The sequence below is a fragment of the Cygnus olor genome, chromosome 4, assembly GCF_009769625.2.
Source record: "Cygnus olor isolate bCygOlo1 chromosome 4, bCygOlo1.pri.v2, whole genome shotgun sequence".
NCBI classification, from domain to species: domain Eukaryota; kingdom Metazoa; phylum Chordata; class Aves; order Anseriformes; family Anatidae; genus Cygnus; species Cygnus olor.
In genome coordinates this window covers 4,987,847-5,010,971 of record NC_049172.1, presented here as the reverse complement: position 1 = coordinate 5,010,971, position 23,125 = coordinate 4,987,847, and the positions used below count along the sequence as shown (strand labels likewise).

At 37.2% G+C, this 23,125-nt stretch overlaps 1 long non-coding RNA gene across 1 annotated transcript; it reads left to right on the top strand.

Moving 5' to 3' along the window:
* Positions 1-7,813: 7,813 nt before the first annotated feature.
* Positions 7,814-9,903, top strand: LOC121070211. The gene is made up of 3 exons (XR_005819947.1): positions 7,814-7,980; positions 9,290-9,396; positions 9,801-9,903. It is a non-coding gene; the product is annotated as an uncharacterized LOC121070211 (long non-coding RNA).
* Positions 9,904-23,125: the final 13,222 nt, after the last annotated feature.

The window sequence follows — 23,125 nt, the reverse complement described above, 5'->3', positions numbered from 1 at the left end:
CTTCCATTATTTTTTGTCCAATATCAGACATTTTGATGTACATTTTGGAGGAACATCTAGAACCTATAAAGCCACATAGCTGCTAACCATCCTTGAAAAACAGAGCACTTCAAATAGGTCTGCAAATTACTACTTGACTCTAAAGATTTTGAGCTTAGCTTTCTGTTTCAGTTTCCTGTTCTGTAACGCATGAATATTAATTCTTTTTACTATTTTGTAACTCCTTAATTTGAGAAAAATGCTTTGAAATTGGAGATTTTTTTATATCTTAAATATTATTATGTCAAGTGCATTAAATAAAGTTATCCCACTGTGATGACATTTACTAGTAGTGAATTATAAAATATATTTCAGTGGAGAACACCCAAAGGCCAAAGCTAACAGAGACTCAAAACACATTTCTAATACAGTTCATAAGGCATTTAATCCCAGAGACTCAAGTGAAGAACAGGCAAAACTCTCCTGTACTCTAAAATATTTAATCAAACTGCAGACATTTTCATAAAGGTTAAAAAAAAAATAAAAAAAATATTTGCCAGACGTGCAAGTCTGAAGCAGCTTTAACTGGAAGTCTTTTTTCAAGACTAGGGAACTTGGAACTCATTTTACCAACATAACTGCCTCAATCTGCAACAGGATGCTTTACCAACCCAGGTTATGGCAGAACCATTGCAGGCTGTTTTGGTGTTACTTCACACCCACTTTTTCCACCTCAGTGCCTAGGACAGGTTCTCATCTCAGATTGTGGTCAGAGGAAGGCAGAGACCAGCCTGTGAAGCATTTGCACCCAGATCTCTCCCTGACTTAAGTTGGAATAGATGATTAGTGCACTTAATCAAATCAAAAGGAGCTGAAGGTTTTAGCCTTTTTTAAGAGGCTTTCAGCCCAGTAGCTAAGGATCAATCTCTAAATGCTGGAGTAATCGTCTATATCCTTTTATTCCTTTTGATGTTCAAGAACAATATGCTGCTATGCTGACAGACACACCAGCAGATCTGAAATTGCAGAAAAACAACAATATAAGCACAAGCAGTTTAGCAGTTCCTCCTGAGGGCACAGTCAATTTTGGTCAAAACCATTAATCTAGTGACCCAGACTCCTCTCTGTCTCATTACAAGTTCTCTCTTATGGCTATAAACAAGGTAAAAAATGGGAGGGAGAGTTTTATAAAGGTCTCCGAAACAGAGACCTTTTAATCCTTTTCAGCTTTGAGATCACATTGGAATAATCTTTTGAGTCACTAGAGGTCCCTAACCATAGAGCTAAACAAGATCACAAGGGTGACCCCTGGAAAAAGATCTAGAGCTGTTGTTACTGTCTGAAATAGATTTAGCAATCTCTTGGGCAAGCTATTCAGTGAGCAAACCAAATGGGATTGCATCCAGATTCTGACATTTCATTCAGTGACAGCAGATTATGTTTCCGGGTTGGTACCTGTCTGTTCAGCAAAGCTTCACTTTTGAACTGGGGGAAGAAATCCTGAAAAACATAGCCCCAGGAATGATGCCTTGGAGACCATCAGAACAGAACATAGTGAGATGGGAGAAGGGTAAAAAGAGCTCCTTTCATTGCTGTGTGAAGAATGGAGAGAGAGAAGGAGGCAAAGAAACTAAGAGGTACGGTATATAACTGGTGGGAAAATTTTCCTGAAATGTCAGCCTGTAATATATCTCGGTAAGAATGAATCATTACTGTAAGCTGTGTCCTTATTATGGAACTTTCTTTGTTGTTATAACCTTCCTGCCACTTCTGATTCTATCAGGCTTTCTCCCCAGTATCAAATGGTTAGAGTTGTGCTGCAAAATTATTCACTGGCTCCACTCAGAATAGAGTTCTGGCTTCCTGATGAATATTCAGGCAGCAACTACTGTGAGATGTTTTTCATGTTCATCTTTTTGGTCTTTTTACCATTCAGAACTTAGGAAGCTGCATATTTTTCAGTTCATTGCCTTCAGGTTAGTTTACCAAATCATTTTTTACAGATTTTTACCAAAAACAAACAAACAAACAAACAAAAATGCTCTGCCAATTTGCACAAAATGCAATAACTTACTTTCATACCAAGAAGAAAGGACAAAATAATGAAGGCTTGAGCCTGATAACTTCAGTTTCAGTTTCACTGTCCACCTAGAGCCATTGGGCATGTATACAGCCTGAAATGAGAAGCTCGGCTTCCTTTAGTAAAGAATCCAATCAGATAATCTGGATGACTGTTAAACATCACTATGAATGTACAATGTCTATTTGGAGCATGTTTGTACTCATGTAGCAGTTACAAGGATTTGAGTAGTCTCTCCGTTTATGAGCTGTGCTTACCTTGGACTTCAAACATTAATTCTAAGCCACGTGTCATTTCGTTACCTGCATTTTGAAGCAGAATTCCAAGGGAAGTTGGCATAAGATCATAATATTTTGGCTATTATCTTTTGGACAAGGAGAGGCTTGTATGACAATACACCCTTTCTAGTCTGCAAAGGGAGAAAAGGGTGGGGCATTTAAACCACATATCACCTGGTTGCAGAAGATGGTGAAAAAGACAAAAAGTCTTATCACAGAGCGGTTGAGAGCTTAAAAAGTAGGAAGAACTAATCTACTTGATGAGCATTTTGACCCAAAGTAGGTAGAGCAATTGCTGGAGGGAGTCCAGTCACAATGAACAGATAGACTTCTAGTTATGGGAAAGAGAAAAGCACACTGCATTTAGATATTGTTTTCTAACAAATAAATTTGGTAGCTTATAGGTAATGACAGATCATATTTTAGTTTTTTTTGTAGCTCACTAAGATTTTGCCTTCACATCTATGTACGCCCAAAGAACTAAAACACGATCCAAAATTGTCTATGCAAAACAAATTCTTCTTGAAAGTTTGTTTAAACAACAAAGAAGTCTGAAGAGTCAGCAATAGGCACAGGAGTCAGTTTGCTGAACTGTATGTTCAGTTTCAAAAGGGAGCATTACTTTGCACCTCACAATACAAACACAAGTGAAGGACCTGGAGTCTCTTCAGACTCCAGAAACCTAACACATACCAGGCCCAGTGGACTGAGAGCAAACAGCAGAGTCTGGTAAGTGTCCAAGGAGCAGACTGACCTGGTTTGTGGCAGCGTTAACTCATGTATTTCATTGTGTTTCAGTTGGTCCTGACAGATGTGACCGCATTTTGCTTGGCATTTCTAAATCCTTATATAGATTATATTTGTATATGGCCTTTAAAATCCATGCTCGGCATTTAAAATATATTAATTTACATGTTAATTTACAAAGGACTCAAGTAATTTGCAGCAGAATGTTTAATAGTAATTAGAGAAATTTTAGGAGATTTATTATTGTGATGAATAATTTTTCACGTTAACACTATTACTCAGAGTTGGATTGTAATGATAGGAAAAAAATACAGCCATGCAAGAAAAAGAACATTTCAACAGTATGCTTTTGTTCTCTAGAAAATTGTGCTGCAGAATCATCTTTCAAGATGTTATGAGAGAAGGAAAAATAAAGCTCAGAGTAATTGGAAAAAAGAGAACATTTGGATAGGAAGGACAACGAAGCATAACGGAAGAAGTTAAATACGGTAGAAAACAAAGAAAGCTTTGAATTTGTAAAGTGAGGTGTACCTCTGGCAGAATCATCACTGTATTCATATCCAAATTTTCCTTTATAAAAAGCCTTCCATCTCCATCTTCTGTTAGTCCAGAAATCAAAGCAGATGATCAAGAGAAAATTACTTGAATTGTAGGCTTTCACATATAGTTATCTTTTCAGGAAAATTGTTCTTCCCAACTAAATTTTAGAGACAAGTGTCAGTACTCCATAAACATCATTGCAACACTTCCAGTGTTAACACATTCACTGATGATTTAGGGAAATAAACAAGTGCTTCTACATTGACCTCTGACCTCAATAATTTGTCTAAATAACTATACTGGTAAGGCTCCCTCTGTAGGAGCTTGGCAATGCAATAGAATGAAGATCGTGATCTTATTATTGGAACAGGGTGGAATATTGCCAAAGGACTGTTTTATCCATGTTTCAACAAACAGGGTGTTTGGGAGGGTAGTGGGAGAGGTAGAATGTCACGTGGAATTTTGCACAGAAAAGTGCAAAATTCAAAAGTGCAAAATTCACAGAAAAACCTGCAATTTTCACTGGAAGGGTCATGACAGGCAATAAAGTTATTTCTTGTTTATGTTATGTACTATCTCAAACTCCTCTAATTAACCAAAAATACATTCAGACAGAGATGGAAATGAAGCTCCTTCTAAATGAATCATTTTAATCCTGCTTGTTAAGTTTTTACTTATCCTTTAGAGCATCTTTACTGTTTTACTAATTTTTTTTTTATTTAGCAATAGTATTTTCATAGCAAACACGTTAGACTGTTTCAGCTCACATTGATTTGAGTTCCTTAGCTTGGTAAAGCTGCTACTTGACTTCATTCAGAGCGTGGTTTCAAAGCTGTGTATGAACAGCTGGCTACCTGCTGTGGGGGTGGCTCCATGTGATCGTGAGCCTTTGTGTCTGGTAGCTTTGATCTGGTTCAGCTGACCCGTATCACAAAATTACTTCATTTCTTGCTGCCACTCACGTTCACCTTGCCTCGTGTGGCTGGAACAGTCTCCATCTACTTGCATCCTAAGCACTTGTCTATACATACAGTTTTACAGCAGAGCTATAGTGACCAGTCCCTAGTGTGCAGATAGAGGATTTAGCAGCGAAAGTTGTTTTTTTCAGAGTCCATTTTTAGCTACTGGCTGTTCTCTTCTGATTTGTTTTTTTCTAGTTTGGTTTTGCAGAGCTAAAAATGAATGAGGCGAGCTCTGTAGAACTTGTCATTACAGCACTCAGCGAAAATTACACCAGATGAAAGCCTAGTGCAACTATTGTGGGAAACCACATCAAGAACCAGTCTGTGTATATTTACACAGCAGCCTATAAAGCTTTATTGTGATCTGACATATGACAATGTCCTCCATAATCTTCCTGTGTAATTTGAAATTGTAGAAGTACAGTTTAATGTAGCTTTTTTAGCTCAAAGAACACATTCTCCTCAGAGAATTTTGTCGATTTCTTGGAAAATTTCCCAGAGATGTAACTAAGCAGGGATGGGCTAACCTGACATAAACAGAAGAAAAGAAAAGAGAAAGCCAACATAAGTAATTTACATGCTTGTCTTTTAAACATCTCCATGTCTGTTTAAGTATATAGGGAGGTATAGATATAGAAGCTGAACTTTTGTGTTCAACCAAACTATAAAACCAGTCATTTCTTCCCTACAGACACTATGTCATGAGAGGGTTCAAGGCACAATGTTGGCTGCCAGTTCTTTCCTACAGAAGAACAATTTGTTTGACATGGAGAACACAAACAAACTTCTCACAGACTTTCCCACCTTCCCCTGCACTTCAAACAATGCAAGCTTTTCATGTTGTTTACTCAGAAAAATGTAGCCGAGATCCAGCAGGTAGTTTTCCACAGATTCACACAGGAGAGGAGTCGCAGCTCTGAGAACTAGAAGTGGAATGATCTTGTTCTGAGACAGCAGAGTAATGTGTCTTCTGACTGAAGGAAACACGGTGGTGATCAGCAGTCCTGATCCAAAGTAGCTCAAACACACTTCTCCACACTTGGTACTTGTTAGTACACAATTTGGCAGGTTTGGATAATTTCCTTTGCTCCCCTCTTCGGCCTCACCCTTTCCGTCTAAGACCACAATTTTCAGGCCATTAGCTCGAAAGACTCCATTGTAGACCTAACATTTACAGCAACCCTTGTGGTATATCTAGACAAGACAGCCCTCCCTTCAGAATCTGTAATCTCTCACTTCAGACCTTATATTTGAAGCCCTTGATTCACTGTGGTTTAAAAAAAACTTTGAAGCAAAATGAATTCTTTGGCAATATGGAAACCCACAGGCTTGTGGCCCTTTTGATCGGCCTAACTGATGCCCCTGAAAAGAGAGACCTTCTCCCGCCTTAATAGGCATGTCCCTGAAATAGCGGACAGGGTAGACGTTGACCATCTCTTCACATTTCAGGAGGAATTTAACCAAAAAACATCATCCAAGAGACATTGTTTTCAAAGATGTAGAATAAGTCACTGTATCTCCTTGAACACCACTGTTAAAAAGGTAAGGCATCAGAGAAGAAGAGCTTTCTTTTCGGGCCTTTTGGCTTCAGGAGAAACTGCTCCAAAATATCTGGGGCCAAGGCTTTGACAGGCATGTCAAGACAGTCATGGGAGAGTCAGAGCCTAGTGGGAACATTAAGGCCTTCCATATTTCCAGATAAATGGTTGCTTTACAGCAATTTTACCTTGAAGTGCCTTCTTTGCTAAGCAGAAATCAGATTCCCCTGAAGTCATTACTGGGAATGCTAAATGACTTCATTTACAGAGGATATAACAATGGAAAATGCAGCTCCTTTCTCGACGAGCAGGAGTTCAGATTCCTTCTTGAAATTTTTGCTGTTCTCCTTTATGATCCCTTTCTACAGCACAGGACTGTTTCACCCTGGAATGGTATTTTCAAAATTAGCTTGAGGTGGATGTTGTGAAGATCTAAAACACAAGTTTTATATTTCACATAAAATAATAGATATGCAGATAGATATGCACATAAAATAATAGATATAGACGGTTTCAGGTGCCCTAGAGATTTCAGTTCTCCGGTGCTATGCCAACACGGAAAAATTCAAGTCCAAATATCTGCTACACAGTAGGATTTGTACCATTCCTTATGGGAATGCCCTGATCTTTGTTTTTGCTTGTGCTCTTTGCAAATTCTGACAACGGTCCCCAGAAAGTTGTTCAGTAAAACACTGTGCAGCTGATGCATCTTTCTGGTCTTGTTTTGGGGTAGGTGATGGGAAAAAAACCTCACGCGTTAATTAGGAAATGTATCTGAGAAGGTCAAGATAATATAAATGACTGAAAAAAGTGACATCTTTTAAGAACATAGCATATGACAGAGAAGAATGATTCAAACTAAGCTAATTAGTAATTGTTATGGTAAGTCACAGTGACTTCCAATAGCAAAGAAAACAAGCATTCAGGGCATTCAGCGATTAACTTAAATGAGATACAGTTACAGCGAGCCTCCTCTTTTTATTCCCTAGTTTAGATACAGCCCCAGTGGATTTGCTGACCATTAGGCAAGCAGCCAAATTAGTCCTATTTATGTCCTTATTACCACTCACAGAGAGTAAACTTTCTACTATAACTAATTTTAAAAGAGCACTTCTTTCCTAAGTTCCTTTCAGAAAGAAACAGTGTGCTTTAAATAAGGTAGAGGAGTTTCAAAGTCATTTTTAAACCATTTATGTCATTACCATTAATGGTGGAAAGTCTAGCTTTAACCAAAATGTAAATGACTGTTTTTATAACTTAAGGTACACGTCTTCTCCAGCTTTTCTAATTTAATTTTGAAATTAATTCACCTTAAAAAATAAAAAAAAAAGAAAGTGAATCTCTTGGATCTCAGACTGCATACACGCTACTTTGAGAAGTATGGCAGAGAAGAAAGTGTACTTGATGGATTTGTGCCATGTTAGTGATCAGTACCTGCTCGCAAAGAGTCCAATGAGCACTAGGACAAGGACAAGAAAGGGACAAATAGAGCTTGGCTGTGAGCAGCTGGGTGGAAGGAGAGAAGGCAGCATCAGTAGGAAGAAGGAAAAGAGATGGAAGGAAGGAAGACAAAGCAAGACCTCCCCTGTTTGTAGATAGCAAGATGTTAGAGCAATTCAGTACTTGGGTTGTTTTAGTTGAAGTTGAACCAGCTAAGCCATTACCATTCCTGTTTTCTGTGCAGTTTAATCATCTTCTGTGTTTTCATGTAGAAACAAGACAAACCAGCATGTGTTAATTAGAAAACATGTCTGAGAAAGATAAGATAATGTGAACAACAAAAAAGTGACATTTACTGAGACCATCATTCATCTCTCTGCTCCTCCCTCTCTCCTGCCATGTAACTTATGAGTGAGGTAATCTTTCCTCATATATTAGCTGGCATAATTTGCTTGTATAGTTGTTTCTTTAGGCAGCTCAGTTCTTCTCTTAATAGCATAGTACTACTTTCAGAGCTTATTTTTGGAGTAACAATTAAAAAAACAACAAAAAAAACCTGTTACAGTGTCTTAAATAGTGAACTGAAAAGCAGAAGGCTGTTTAATAAAGCAAACAAGGCAAGTATTGTATAATATTACTAGAGATTAGCAAATACAGTATGGGAAGAGAAGAAGAAGTAACCAAGTAAACTACAAGACTATTAAACAGACTTTGATAGTATACAGGGTTTTAAAACACAGCATAGGAAGGAATAATTAACACATCAAGGAAAATGTATATTTTAAAAAAAAGTGAAGAGTAAGAAAAATCCTGTTATGCTGTAATCCTGTGTAAGAAAAATCCCTGTTATGGGAAGCAGACTGTGTAAGACCTAACTACCTGCCTTTTTTCAAACAAATACAAAACAGTTCTTTATTTTTCTAGTTAAGAGAAACGCAGTAAGCCTAACTTTGATGGACCTTATTAAACCATTTGAGATATTAGCCTATGAAAAATTAGCCTACAATGGGAAAAAGCCTACACTGTAAGAGAAAATAAGAATTTAGAGGTGGGAAATGAACTGGAATCATATCAAAATTACAAAGAAAAACACAAATTCCATTGTGTTGGATAGTTTGTACTATCTTCATTACCAGGGCAAAAATGCGAAGATTCAACCTGTTGCATTAAAAAGGGAAGTGTATATTTGGAGGCAAGTTACCAGCAGAATTCTCTAGGATTAATATGGAGACTAAAAATAGTGGATAGTATCATAGCTAATTTTGGCACAGCATAAGTGTGTGCTTATGACATTTTCTGATGACAAAGTTTGGAGGCAATGTCAAACTAGAAAAGGCTTGGAATATCATAAAGGTCATTGAACTTCAGTTACAGAAAGAGGATGAGGTTAAAATGTACAAAGTGCAAGGTTGTACACTTTGGAATTACTAACAGGATTTTTTTACTACCAGCTAATAGTTCATGGTTTAGAAAAGAAACTTAGGGGGGAAAAAAAAAAAAAAAAAAAAAAAAACATATTCCTCTGTTGAAGCTGAATTATGTACTACCACGGAGATTAAGCTATGAATAAAATTAGCGTTTCCTACAGACAGGCAAGTGTGCAAGATATTATGTAACAATTTGTTATGACCTTTTCTGAAATAATATAAAATGAGTGACAATCTTGATAGAAGAGATTAAAAAGATACAATGTATTTAGCTTATTACCTTATTTTTTTATTTAAGGAAAATCTGAGAAAAGGTGTATCATTGCTCTCCAAACATATGGGGGATAAAGGAAGATACGAAAAACATCAAAAGGAAAGCTACTTAAAGAAGAACTCAAAATCAGGGTAAGGTCACCGGAGTATATTGGCATGAAAATTTATTGTGGAAATTAGAAGAGTTTCAAATTGTTAGGGACATTAAGTACTGCAATAGCTTCACTAGAAGAGTATGGATGGAAGGATGGGAAGAAAAGAAAAAAAAAAACTCTTTTAAGATGAAAGCTTGAAAAATTTATAAATGGAATTATATGACCTGTTTAACTCTTTCAGGCAGGAGCTGGACTCCATAGTCCATGATGCTGTATTCTGTTTAGGAAAAAGCAGATGAGTAGGCAACAACAAGAGTTCAGTCAAAATATAAAGGAATAAAATTTAAACGAAATGCAGCTGTGATCTGATCACCAGAGCCTAGGTTAGCCAGCAATAAGCTTGAAATTCTGGAAAACTTTACTATTCTGTTTCTTTTGCAGCATACCCAGCTGCTCTTACAAGTACTTCTGGGACATTTCCAAAGCAGCTGCGGGAGGTAGATCTGTGTCCTGTCTGTGCAGTTCTACTTTTGTTTCTATTACAGCAAATAAGGACCTGTTTTCACTATACCGAAAGACCAGAGCTGGAACCTCTTTTGGTAAGGCTCCTCTATACTACCCCAAAAACCACTTTGCTCCCCAGGGGTATTCCCTCAGTAGCAACAGCTTTCAAGTCTTAGCCCAAGAGTTTTCGGCAGAATGGAGTTCTTGTAATTTATGTACCTGTGACACCTTTCTACAGCTGCACAAACCTGAAGGTTTTGTGTGCCCTAAAGCCTAGCTACTTTTGCCAGTGTGAGCAGTTAGTCTAATAAAAACCCCTTCTCTTTATAAAACTTTGCTTTGAACATCTTGTAAACAGCAGGGAAAAGACAAAACCTAAAAGCAATTCTCGGGCCACCTTATTTATAGTGGAAATAATTTTTAAAAGTCTAAATAACGTAACTTACTACCAATTTTATTACACCAAGTCTTGGGTTCTGCATTTTGGCTCCTTTGTTTGCCTGGCTGTTCAGCTGTGGTCATAACCAAACTTCCACAGTTGCACTGCCTTCACCACAGCCGGTAACTGCTCATTCCCATGGAGCATGTCACTGGAGTAACTCCATCAGACAGACTTTCCTCCTGTCTCCCCAGCATGGGTGAGCCAGGGGCATGCTGAATTTGGTCCACTGCCTGTGCCAGGGCAGAGCCTGCTGCAGCAGCTCTGAGGCTCTCGCCTTCAGGGGCTCCGGGGCCTCCCTGTACCTTTCGGGGTTCCTATGACTCTGCCACAAGCCCAAGGTGTCAGCAGTAGGGCTTGATGCTCAACTGCTGGTGGCAAGGCTGCTCTATTGCTGGTTGATATCATGGCTTCCCACAGGGAAAGGCCCTGGGTGGCAGTTGGGGCGGCCATTGGGGCAGCACTGCAGGCCCTGCTGGGGCAGGAGCCGTAAGATGGCGGCAGGAACCACAGGGCCTCACAGAGGCCTGTGTGGCACTGTGGGAGTCCCTCAGAGCCCCAGGGGTCATGACAGAGCCAGCGGGGGGACCAGGAGCAGGGGACAGTCAGGCATGGGGCCACCATGGCCTTGCAAGGAGGCCTGAAAGCTCTGGCTTGAAGCGGGCTGTGAGGATGGCTTGCTCTGGTGCACTGGTGAGCTACGAAAGTGTCAATCCCAGTGCCTTAGGATCAACTGATTGCTCATGTTTTATCCCTAGGCTGGGAAAACTCCCCATTTCCCTCTTCTTTCTGGTTAAATCTTCCTATTCAAAACAAAGTAACCCCATTCTCCCCACAAAAATGGCCTAGTTTATCCATGACTCCTTTCTGCAGGTTCCTGAAGCTAATGCTCTTCCACAGTGATAGTTTGCTCTAGGTCATGACTTGTAAACTCTTCGGGTGGTCTCCTAAGGCAGCCAAACATGCAGGCTGTGCTTTTATTTTAAGGAGAAATGGGAAAAGCATTTGATTACAAAGGATGCTCGAGCAGGCCTCTTTAATTTTGATTTCTTCCCACTTTAAGCTATAAATATAGCTGAAGATTACAAAGGGTTGTAAAGTAAATACCGAAAGACAACATTTACAATTTTCCACACAGTTACACCCTAAACCAATAATATAAGGAAATCTGTCCAAAACTTTGAAGTGTTATTATAGTTTGTTACATGACAAAACACTGGAGTTTCTATGTATTTATTTAGCCAGCTACCACTCCCTCACCAAGTTTTTAAATGTGTTTGTTTGCTACATAGAAGTACATAAGGTTAAGGGGACTTGTATTTTCAAGATATTTGTATTATAAAAACATTAAATTAAAGCAAATTCTTGTTAACAATGTACCTTAGACTTACATGATGAAATCAAGACCTGCTTTTAATCTATTTTTGGTCTATCTTTGATCTCATATACCTATTTTCTCCTTAATTATTTTCCTCCCACTGAATGTTTTTCCTATGATTCTAGCAAGATTAAAAAAAATAATGATTTTGACTTTGGATCCCATTAAATAAACAAAACAAAACAAAAGAAGACAGATTAATATTGTTATTTGTGCTCATTAGGGAGTGCACAGAAAGCAGCTGTTGGTACAGATAATCTAATTTAGCCAAATGATATAACAAAGCAATACTTAGGATTAGGATGATTTCCTTATTTAAATTCTCCATCATCTACATCTCATGCCTTCCAAAACCAGATTCTATAACTGCAGCTGATGGAATTGTTTCTGAAGACCTAATTTTATTTTATTTTATTTTATTTTATTTTATTTTATTTTATTTTATTTTATTTTATTTTGAGTTAGGAATCTGTCCATTTCTATTGCTTGCCATGTGTTTTAATCTGCTTTTCCAAAGTATATCTCTTCTGCACTTCTCTGTGATGTTCCCACCCTAAGCAAAGTTGCAGATAGACATACTACATTGATTTTTACTATGTAATGCAGCTTCTCTTCTTTGCTACACTTATGAGAAAGCCATTCAGTTTATATAAGAAAGCTTGAACAGAATCCACTAAAGTCATGTGTAGTTTGGCCGCTACGGTTTTGAGGAAAGCTAAAAGAAAACATTTGGTTTAACAACTGTATTGCAGTGGTGTGTTCTTGGAACAAGAACAAAAATATTTTGCCATTAAATGATAATATTTTAATTATGGTAGGAACCACACTGGGTTGGCAATGCCTGCTTGAACCTTTGTCTCTACAGAAATGTGCTAACAGTGCATTTCAAGTGTTTCTATCAGGTAGGTACTATGTGGTGGATGGGATTCTTCGTGCATATAATTCTATAGTGCTATGTAATAATTTCTTCCTAATATTAATGGAAGCTAAGTTGTTTCATTTTAAACAGTTCTGGCAGTTGTTCATTAAAGTATTATGCACCTAAGAATTAGTCTTAATCCTAATGCATTATGGATAGGTGTGAAGCAGTATTGCTAGGTGTGTGCTCCAGGCATGCTGTATGAAGTGGGATAACTGAAGCTGTAAAGTGTCCTTTGTGTGAACACGCCACAAACATTTTTTGAAAGTCAATATTTATAGGCAAGCCAACCTGAATTCCAGTGCTTCTGCAATGGAAAGTTGCAGTTAGCAAAGAATACACAATTTGTGCCTTCTGTAATTTTAGACAAGAAGGGAGAAATGCTAAACCAGTTAAAACCACAAAGCCAACTACAGTAAATTGAGCAATTTACTGAGACTACCCAAGGGCATAAGTGTGGGTATTTGGGCCTTATATGTGCTATAGGATTCATCATACCCCTCAATGTTCTCACCTCTAAGGTTCAAAGGAAGAGCATGTAATAATTTTCCCATAGCATTGCTTTCCCTACACCATATATTGCTTTATACAATATATATATATATAAAACATATATACACATACCATTGCTTTCCCTACACCATATATTAGACTCAAAATTGGCTTAATGTAATTATGGCATGTTACTAATACAGCATATCAGTTCACTGCCTAAAATTGTTGAAGAATATTTGAACTTTTATAATGGTAGCAATGAAGTTAGAAGAAATAAGATGCTCTATAAAGTAGAAAGAAAGGCTTCAGGAAAAAAAAAAATCCTTATATCTATGAATATTCCATGTTAGATGCCCAAAGAAGGTGACTCTTTTGGAATTTCATTTAATACTCCTCCAAAAACTACTGTCTAAAAGCTTCTTGACTTGGTCATCAGAGCAACCAAAACATTAAGTGTTTAATATGTTTGTGTTTAATAGTGTTTAATAACATTAATATGTGTAGGCTTCACCACTTGAATAACAGTCAGGAGAAAGGCTTTGCATTGGTTCTTCAAAAAACACCATTGACAGCAATCCAGATCATAGGTCTCCTCCCGAAATGTACCAAAAATTGAGTGAGTGCTACAGATTAGGAAGGGAAAATCTCACTAAAAACTACCTTTAACATGTTCTTCAGAGAACTCCATATAGTCTAATAGGGTTAGATTCATCTCATTTAATTTTAGTTGTTTATACATCAGAACTAAGTGGTCTAGTCTTCTACAGCTATAAGGAAGAGAAGATAAATGATTTATCAAAACTTTTTTTTTTTTTTTTGGGTGGGTATGTTAGTTTCTGTCTTTTTAGATCAGCTAAATAAAGTCTACATGATGTATATAAATTACCAACCAAAGTTTTAAAAAGCTTAAAGTTTTAAACCAATTAAAATGAATTTCATCATCTGAAACTTTTCTGCATCTCTGTCATACAAAGATTAGCAATTTTGGAACACAGCTTTAAAAATAACTTAATCCTTTAGAGTTTATGGGACAACAGAAAACAGTTGGGTTTCTATTGTATTTATTGAGATAGGTTTTATTAGACTCCTCTTTACAGGTCTTTTCAGACATGCTTCACTGAAAGGGAGGGTGAGTAAATATATCTGGATTTGGTACAGAGTAGCAATCTGAAATCAAACAGTCTAAACTGAACTCCATTTTCCAGTATCTAATCAATTTACTGATTCAACAGCACACCTTTACTTGTAGTAACATGACTTGTAGTGTGTTAAATGTAGGAAAGGTTATGCTAGACCTGGAGAAATTCATGACAAGAATGTACATTAAAAACAAAACAAAACAAAAAACGCAGGTTTTACTTGCAGACTCTAACCTCCAAAAGACTCCCTGTAGCACAACTGAAAATCTTGGAATGCCTTGAGTGTTTCCTGAGAAGTTAATGGAGTTAAGGCATCTTGAGAAACACCTTTAAATCCAGCTGGTTTTATATGCTTTAGCATGCAATCCCTTCACAGTTGTCATGGAGTAATTGTGTTTTATATGCAAAGTTTGATATACATAGCCTAATCCTCCAATATTTTATATGCTATGGAAGGTAAACAGAAATATCTATATGTGTATATATATTGGTAACTCAAGCCATAGACTGTCTATGGTGTTTTGAAGAGAAACAAGAGCTACATTCAAATGAACTAGCTCAGCTACTGGAAGCAGCGTAGCCATGGCAGCATGCAGTTCAGCGTCAGCTGTAAAATCTGCCTGTTAAGGTAAGTAAATATTTGGACAACTTGCTGGCAGAGTTCTTGTGCTACAACAGTTCTACTAGTTAGCTAGCTTATGTGCCACTCAGGAAGGCCTCAGCCTAAGACAGCAGTGCTGTGCCTGTTGGCTGCTTGGTGCCTTGCATGACAGGCCAAGAAGCACTCATGAAACAAAAACAAAAACAACAACAACAAAAAAGAACCTATACTAGTTATTTATAAGCATGTGTGTGGTAATCTCTTAGTCAAAAGTGTGAGACTATAACAGTTGCTTATGCCTAGCCTTGAGCTGTCAGTTACTTTTCCTTCCCCACTACTCTAGTCATAACCAGTGTATCCAGTGAATATTACTGCTTCTTGTATGTATATGTTTTCCATAAACAAGATGTTTACATATTCATCCAATTATTCAGATGATCACTTTACAAACTCATTTTAGTTTCTGCACTGATACACTATGGAGTCCAAGAAGAATAGTAGCTTTGGCAGGATTGTTTCAGGGTGAAGGCCTGACTCCATTCCTCTTGAAAACTGCAAACCTGGACCATTTCAGTAAGTTGCTTTATAGCACAGACCCAGTTCAGGGGAATATATATGTGGTAAGATACTATACAATGTGTTGAAGTGTGCTAGTATCAAACATCTAGGATTGGTCATTTAATATTCACATGGTTTTGTTTCCTGCCCTGGAGCAATAGAAACAGGCCAGCATTTCTGGGGCAAACAGATATCCCACTGAAGTGCCTTCTGAGGCCTGTTACCTAAACTTACTTTTCACCAGTGCTTTTATATTCAGTGTCTGAGGGTAGTTATTACACGGTGATTAAGGTATTATTAGCAACTGAATGATTGTTAGAAATCACTGCAGCTAAGCCAGCTGACTTTAGAGTTCTGCTGCCCTTAAAATGGATTTCGGTAGAGCTTTTTTTCCAGCATCTAATTTGTTTTAGATATGAATAATTTACAGACTTCTTTTATGAGACACTATAAAGGATCAATACAGATATAAAACATACCCACTACTGTATATGCCAGCTACTGCAAAATGCCATGCTGTTCTTTTCAAAAAACAAATTGCAAACATATACACTGAATCAATACAGACTATTTTCTTTAAATCATACAAGCTATCCATTAATTTGGTAGGTAAGAGTAATTCTTAGTTCTTTTACATTTCTTCTAATTACAAAGTCAGATACCCCCAAAAAGAAAACAAAAACCAAAACCAAAAAGAAAACAAAAACCAAAAACAACTGAAAAAAAACACAAGTGTTGCTTTTCAGTGCTCAGCATAGGTAACAATGATAGGTATTCTTTTCTCAGGATTCATTTCTATTTCAAATGTGTACAAAATCTCTAACTGCTGAAAGTTTCTGCTGGGAAAAAATAGGATAAGCTAAAATAAGGAGCAATGTTGATAGTTAGAACCTGTGTATCCAAGATGGGGGCAGCACGGTTTTTGATACATATTTTATCATATGTCTGCTTTTAGGAACTTATTATGCACAAATAAAAATCATACATCAGGAAGTGCTGTTATTTATTTGGCTTATGCTCATTTGGCTCTATGTTTTCTAATAGAAATGCATTTGTCTGTGAACATCTAAGTTCTGCAAAATACAAATCAGTCTTCATGCTGTTATACATAACCTTCAGAAGCTAATATTGATGTAAATTATGATAGTTGGCTCCATCTATAATGATTTGGATCAGACTTGAAAGTTCTGCATTTCAGAATTAAGTTATATACCTGAGGCAATTTACATGAACAGAACTGAGGGAAATCTACAGTACATTGATGCCCCGGTGTTTAACCTGAAAATTTAATTGGCATTAATATCTAACTGGAATCTAGATGCTTAACCTCAAAAAGTGGACAGAAACCAGTGAAAGTGGTTAGTTGCTGTAAACAGCAACATCTTCCATACACCCAGCATTTGTGGTTTTTACTGTGGAACCTCAAAATTGCTTTCTAGAATATGTATACGCAGAGTTTGCCACCCACCAGTACAGAGCAGCCAAGATTTGCCTGGTTCTAAAAATAAGATAAAATGTATCTTCTTTTCCGTCTTTAATTTTGGAGAAAATAAATATTTAGAAGTTACGCCTAGTTTATAATCAAAACATAAATTTTGCCAGACTCTCCGAGTCTGACAGGTTCTGCTAGTTCTTTGTTTGCAAACTTGTTTTCAGTGATGAATTAACACAGGATTTACCCCCAGGGTAAACAGTTTGTGTAATGTCCAATATGTGGAGTATAATACAAACTTACCCTTCCTAGGTCTGGCCATTATTGTTAAAATTTAAATAACAAAATAATATGCACCTACACTTTCATTTGACCCTGCCTGCTCTCAGTGTTTTAAACTACATTCCTCCACTCCCTCTGCTCCTGAGAGATTCTCTAGTGCATTTTATAGTCTGGATTAAAACCAATGTTCTCCAGCTACCCTTATGGGGGACTGCTCTGTATAATGTTGGAATGACTCAGCACCCTCCTGTGCAGGGCTTTAAAACCTAGACAGCTACTGTTAGGATTTAGTGATGTGTATAACTTGTTCTTTTTCCTTTAAAACTTAAAAATGTCCTTTAGAATCATTTTTCAATTTCAACTCTTCCCATTGTCTACAGCAGCGGGAAAAATAAAAAAAACCCAACCCCACTTCTCTTCACGCTGAATAGTTTCATTTGCAAAGTCATCGGAGAAGTGTATGGCTTTGGAAGGTATTTTTTAACTTCCTTTTCAATGCTTGGGGTTCAGAGGTACCAGAGGCTGTGGAACCAGCAGCAACGACGGCAGGCTACTTCTGGCAGTGCCAGCTCTCGTCCCTGTGCTGCATTGTGCACGATTTTGGAATGGCTCACTGACGAAGAGCACTGCACATACCACAGAAATTGCAATTGGAAACTCCTATTCTAAGGGCAAAGCAGAAAGTGCATCTTCCAATGTGCCAAAATAAAGAATCCCACTTTTTTTTTTCCATTATAACAACTGTAAATATTTTAAAACATGAGATATCAAAAGACTAGAGAAGTCTTCAGTTTACACTGCCATAGTCTGATAGACCTTCAAGAAGTTCCTTATATCTCACTTGAGCTATTACAAAATGTGTTATCTCTAGTACCACAGTGTGCTAAACCACCTTCAACTAAGATAGTTATGTGCAATGCATATAAGAGTGTTGAATGTTGTTTCTTGAATATTAGGGAGAAATAATTTCCTACATTTTCTAACTTTCTGTTTTCTGTGCTGTTTCTATATCAATATAAGAAGATTTGCATCTCAGGAGCCCCCTTTTACAGGCACTGTGGCACAACATAGCTGTAGGGCTGTAGTATCCTAAGCCCTAATGGACATACAGTTGTGGCACTGTTCCTGTCAGCACAAAAGCACGGGGGCAGGAGGACAGAAGAGGTCAGCATGTAATTTCCTACACTGGCCAAAAGTGGTTGGCGGAAGGAGGGTTTCTACTCTCTAAGACAAGTTTGGGTTGATTCAGCCACCCATGCTCTTGCAGTAAAGACTAAAGTTGATAATTTAGAAAAAAAAAATATGGAAACAGACATCAGCACTAGGAGCATTGCTTGTTCTCTGCAGATGGGAATCTTCTTTTTTTTTTTTTTCTTCAGAAACTATACTGTCAATTTAGTTGAGGGTAAAAAATGCAGAATGAAAATATTTTTACCTTTACGCTGCATCTACTTTTTAGAGATGAGAACATTTTCAACAACTGATAAAAGTTGAGAAACTTGCCAAAGCCCAGCAAACCTCCTTGCTGATCACATTTATAATGTATATAATAACTGCTAAAACTGAACAATTTTAGAAGATAAATTGCCTTTATCTACCTGTACTACCTGTATGCAAATTATACACTAAATGCACACAGCTTTGTGTATACTTGCTTTCAGTGTCTTTTTTTTCCATTCATTAAGATTTTCTCCTGCTGTTTGATGTGTGACCACTTCAGGAAACCATGGAATCTAAGCAAGTATTTTCAACTTTAAAAAGACAATGCAACAGTTATAAAATGTCAAAAATGTCTATCAGAGCTGTTTTCTCAGCTTTGACTACCTGACAATATTCTTTATATTGTCTAACACAAGTTTATGGTCAAAAGTGATAAACATTTTCACAGGGGCAGTTAGAATTTGGAGAGGGAAGTGCCAAATAGATACAAGGAGAAAAGTGTCCTATTGATTAAACACTGGTACTCCTTGACCAAAAAAGTTATGGAATCTACATCATTGGAGATGTTCAAAACTTGACTGGACAGCCCTAAGCAACCTGACAGAGGCTTGAATTTAGCCCTGCTTTGATAAAGGGTTGCACTGCATGATCTCCAGGGGTGCCTCCTAACCTAAGCTCTGCTATGATTTGCAGTTATATGCCTGTGCCCTAAATTACCTTACATTTCAATCAGGAAGAGGTGGAAATACTGCAGGCCAGACAATTTATAATAGGAAATGAATGCTCAGTATAAATTTATGTTTTTGTTTCCACATGTACTATTTTAAAACTTAGTTCCCAAACTGACTAGTTTGAAATATATTTTTTCATGTGTTTATAGGCTCAGCTGCTCTGTATTAACTCTAAAATAAGCATTTATCATGGAAAGCTTGACCCAGAGTTAATTTTAGAGGTGCTAGCAAATGCTGCTGTTATAAAGCCTCTTTTCCTGTTTACAGTGAGAACAGATCTTCTCTTTTCCTCATACTTATTATCTTGCCAAAACCAGAGGTCATTAGCAAGGTGAATCTCCGCTTTTTCAATGCTTCTGTCAATATAATTTTAGGAAACACATGCAACACCTGTACAACATGAGTTTTCAAATGGAAACCTATGAAATATTTAAATAGCTAAAGAAACTATGGGTTAGTCCACATTTTTCCTCTTATTACTGCTATTGTTACTTAGTATGAGGGATGTCAAGATTATTTATTTTTTTAGAAACTGTAGGGGATATATTGTTGAAATGTAAAGAGGTCTCTGCAGTTTTTCATACACAGTTAATTTCTGTAGATTAAGAAAAAGATTTATAAAAGGTAAATGAGAGCATTTTTATATATGTTTGACCTTTTTTGAGGGTTTCAAAATACGATCCCAAATCCCCCAAATATTTGACAGAAGAGGCTGATCTCAGGTCCCTTGTAACTGCATTGTCAAAAACCAGTGAACACCCATAAAATATAGTTAGAAGCAACTTGCCCAATGTCACAATGAAGACCTAGAAATAGAGTTCATCTTCTATTTAAAAATCCCAAGATAAACACTAGACATACAGCGTTCCTAATAGTCTATACAGTTGTTTGGTTGGCTGGTTTTTGTTGTTTGGTTTGGGTTTTTTTGGCAGGCTAATGAAATTTAGCATAACACTGTGGGCTTATGTGACCTTCTTTCCTTCTGTAGCATTCTTGGAACAATGTTTTAGTATGGTCATGTTAAAAGGATTTTTCCAGCACTTTCTGATTCTGAGGTTCCTTCTCTTGTTTTGTATACCGGAGATCTGATCTTGAATCTTTGCAAGTGCTCACACACAGTCACTCCCTGTACTACTACTATGTTTGCATTCAGGGCTTATTTTGAATTTTCAAGATTTATTTATTCTATACACTCTAGACTTCCCACTGATAGAAAATGGTGTGACCTTGGCTTGCAGTATACAGATCAGTGATCTGAAGTCAGGAATCCTCATCCCGTTACTGCTGTGCAGCTGAATCTTGGAGAAGTCACCACTGTACATTCTTGTTTTAATTTTATAACTCAGATGATTGTACATACCTTCCTTTCTAAAAACAAGCCTGGATGTATATGGATAAAAAATACTGAACATTATATTATTAATAACCAAATACTTAGAACAATCAACTGAATATCCATTACACATTAATCTTTCAAGTTGGATTGAAAACGCTAAAAATATATAAAACTGTCATTAACACTTAAAAAAAAAAAAAAAGAAAGAAACACAACCACCCTTATGGTATGTAAAACATAACTCTTTTATTCTTACTGGAAAGAGGCTTACTTTGGTTCAAGGAAACATGTTAAAAAGCTTGTTTTCATTGATTACAGTTGATCAATAACTCGCTAGGCATATTATTGTCAGGCCCGTGGATGCCAGCACTTTCTCACAGTGGTTACCAATCAGCAGTGTTGCCATAAATTATTGCTGAATCAGAAAGGAGCACTATCTCCAATCAAAGCATAATGTGCTTTAACTTTCTTCACACTATGAAAGGCAGCTAAGAATCCTCATATTTCTGGTTCCAATGAGGTTCCTTCTTCAAAGCCTATCACCCTGTAGATCTTTCATACTTTCATACTTTTTATGCCTATCTCTGAATTGGCACAATGCGAATTCAGCTCCACGCATAATTTATCAGTATTGATTAGATTAATACTGGATGCAATAGGCCCATCAGCTTCAGCTTGCAGAATAGTCTTCCATTGCCATTGTACTTTCTACTATCTTTCCTGGTGTGTGCAGCCCTGGAGACATCTCCATTTATGCCTCCTTGTGATTTATTTATAGGAGAAGAACAAGAATCTCCCCTCTTCACAATGAAGACATCCCAAAAGTCTGCCTACATATCGACTTGCAGTACCCGAAGTCAAGATTTTGCTATGGTGTTTTCCATTGAGAGGCTTCATGGAACACTGTCAGCCCCCTCATCTCTTCTAAGATCTGCCCCTCTTCTCAAACTAATTTACTCTTGGTCTTTTTTCTCATCAGATTATAGGAAGAACCCTTCTCCCTGTATTATGACTCACCCTGTCTGCATCCTCCTTCAAAATGATTTAAAAATATGAATCAAAGGAAAAGACACTTTAGAACACGTTTTTACGACAGTAAACGTACATTTGTCAGGACATAACACTGCCCAGATCCCTTTACTTTGGCTTCATGCCCATCATAAGCCATCTAGTCACTTCTGTGTGATGATACATACAAATTGGCATAGAGACTCTTCAGGAAGTGTTTTTTCGGTCTAGAAGCTCATCCATTAATCAACTTTTTCTTGGCTGGGGCCTTTACGCCAAATCTCTTGGCCATGACTTTTTGTAAGTAGAATGAGGGCATTTTGCTCCTACGTAAGAATAAGCTCAAAATTACTTCTGGTATGTTTCAGATATGGTGGAACAAAGGCTTTCGTGCATCTTTTCACTAAACTCACGTATCTTTTGAATCCTCTGCAAAAGAAGACATGTTAAAGGCTTGTTAATCCATAGAATAACATCAAAAGAAGCATGTCATATTTGAAATTCAGAACTGATAAATGAGTCAGCTCTGTCTTTTGCTTCTTCATATCTCTGCAGTTAATGACTCACTCACTTGAAGGATATCTGTCACAATGTCTTTAGCTGTTACTTCACTTTCAGATTTGATTCTACAGGTCTGCCCAAACTAATAGTAAGATTTCATTGCAGAGTGTTTGTATATCTTCCAGTATTTCCCCCCACATCATTTAAAGTTATTGGAGAAATGGGCATAGGATTGGGTTAACGTCTTACATTTTGAGGAGCATCACACTCTACACACACACACAAAATAATAATAAAAAGCAGCAATCTTCTGCTGTTTGGTGTATAACTTCATTAAGGTGGTTGTTGGTCCTTTTATTTAAAAGGAAAAAAAATCTGGTTTGCTATCAGAAAGAAAACAAAAATTGAGTACTTTACAAAGTAAGCAGATAACCTGCTAGAATAGATAAGCAACTAGAATATTACTGTACCACTTTTGAAGCTTCTTGCATTGCCTGCTATCAGAGCCAGGGCAGGACATTAGATAGGGTGCCCTAGTATGATAGTTCTCACTGTGTGTTTCATACTGGATTTACATTCAGCTGATAAGAGCAGTCACATCTTTTTAAGTAGGCCAGTTGTCCCTCATGCAATTGTGTCAGCTGCTGGGGTTTAAAAATAATTTTTACTAAAAAAAATAATCTTCATACTAATAGAATCCTTAGACGTAAGATAATGAGATAAAAATTACACAGCTTATATACTTCAATGGAGTGTGGTAAAGCTTAGCACATTTGGATTGCTCATTCACCTTTCAGTCTTACTTCAATTTCCCTCTTTTCTTTTTCTCCTTTCCTAGTTGAATAAGATCAATTTGTCCTTCATAGAAAAAGCACACACACACAGACAAAAAGAGACCATATAGGAACTCCCGTGTTCAGCTACCACGAGTTTGTATTAAAATGTAGAGGCTTTTTGTTTTGCATTACTGTGGGGAAAAACAAACGAACAAAAACAGTATTTT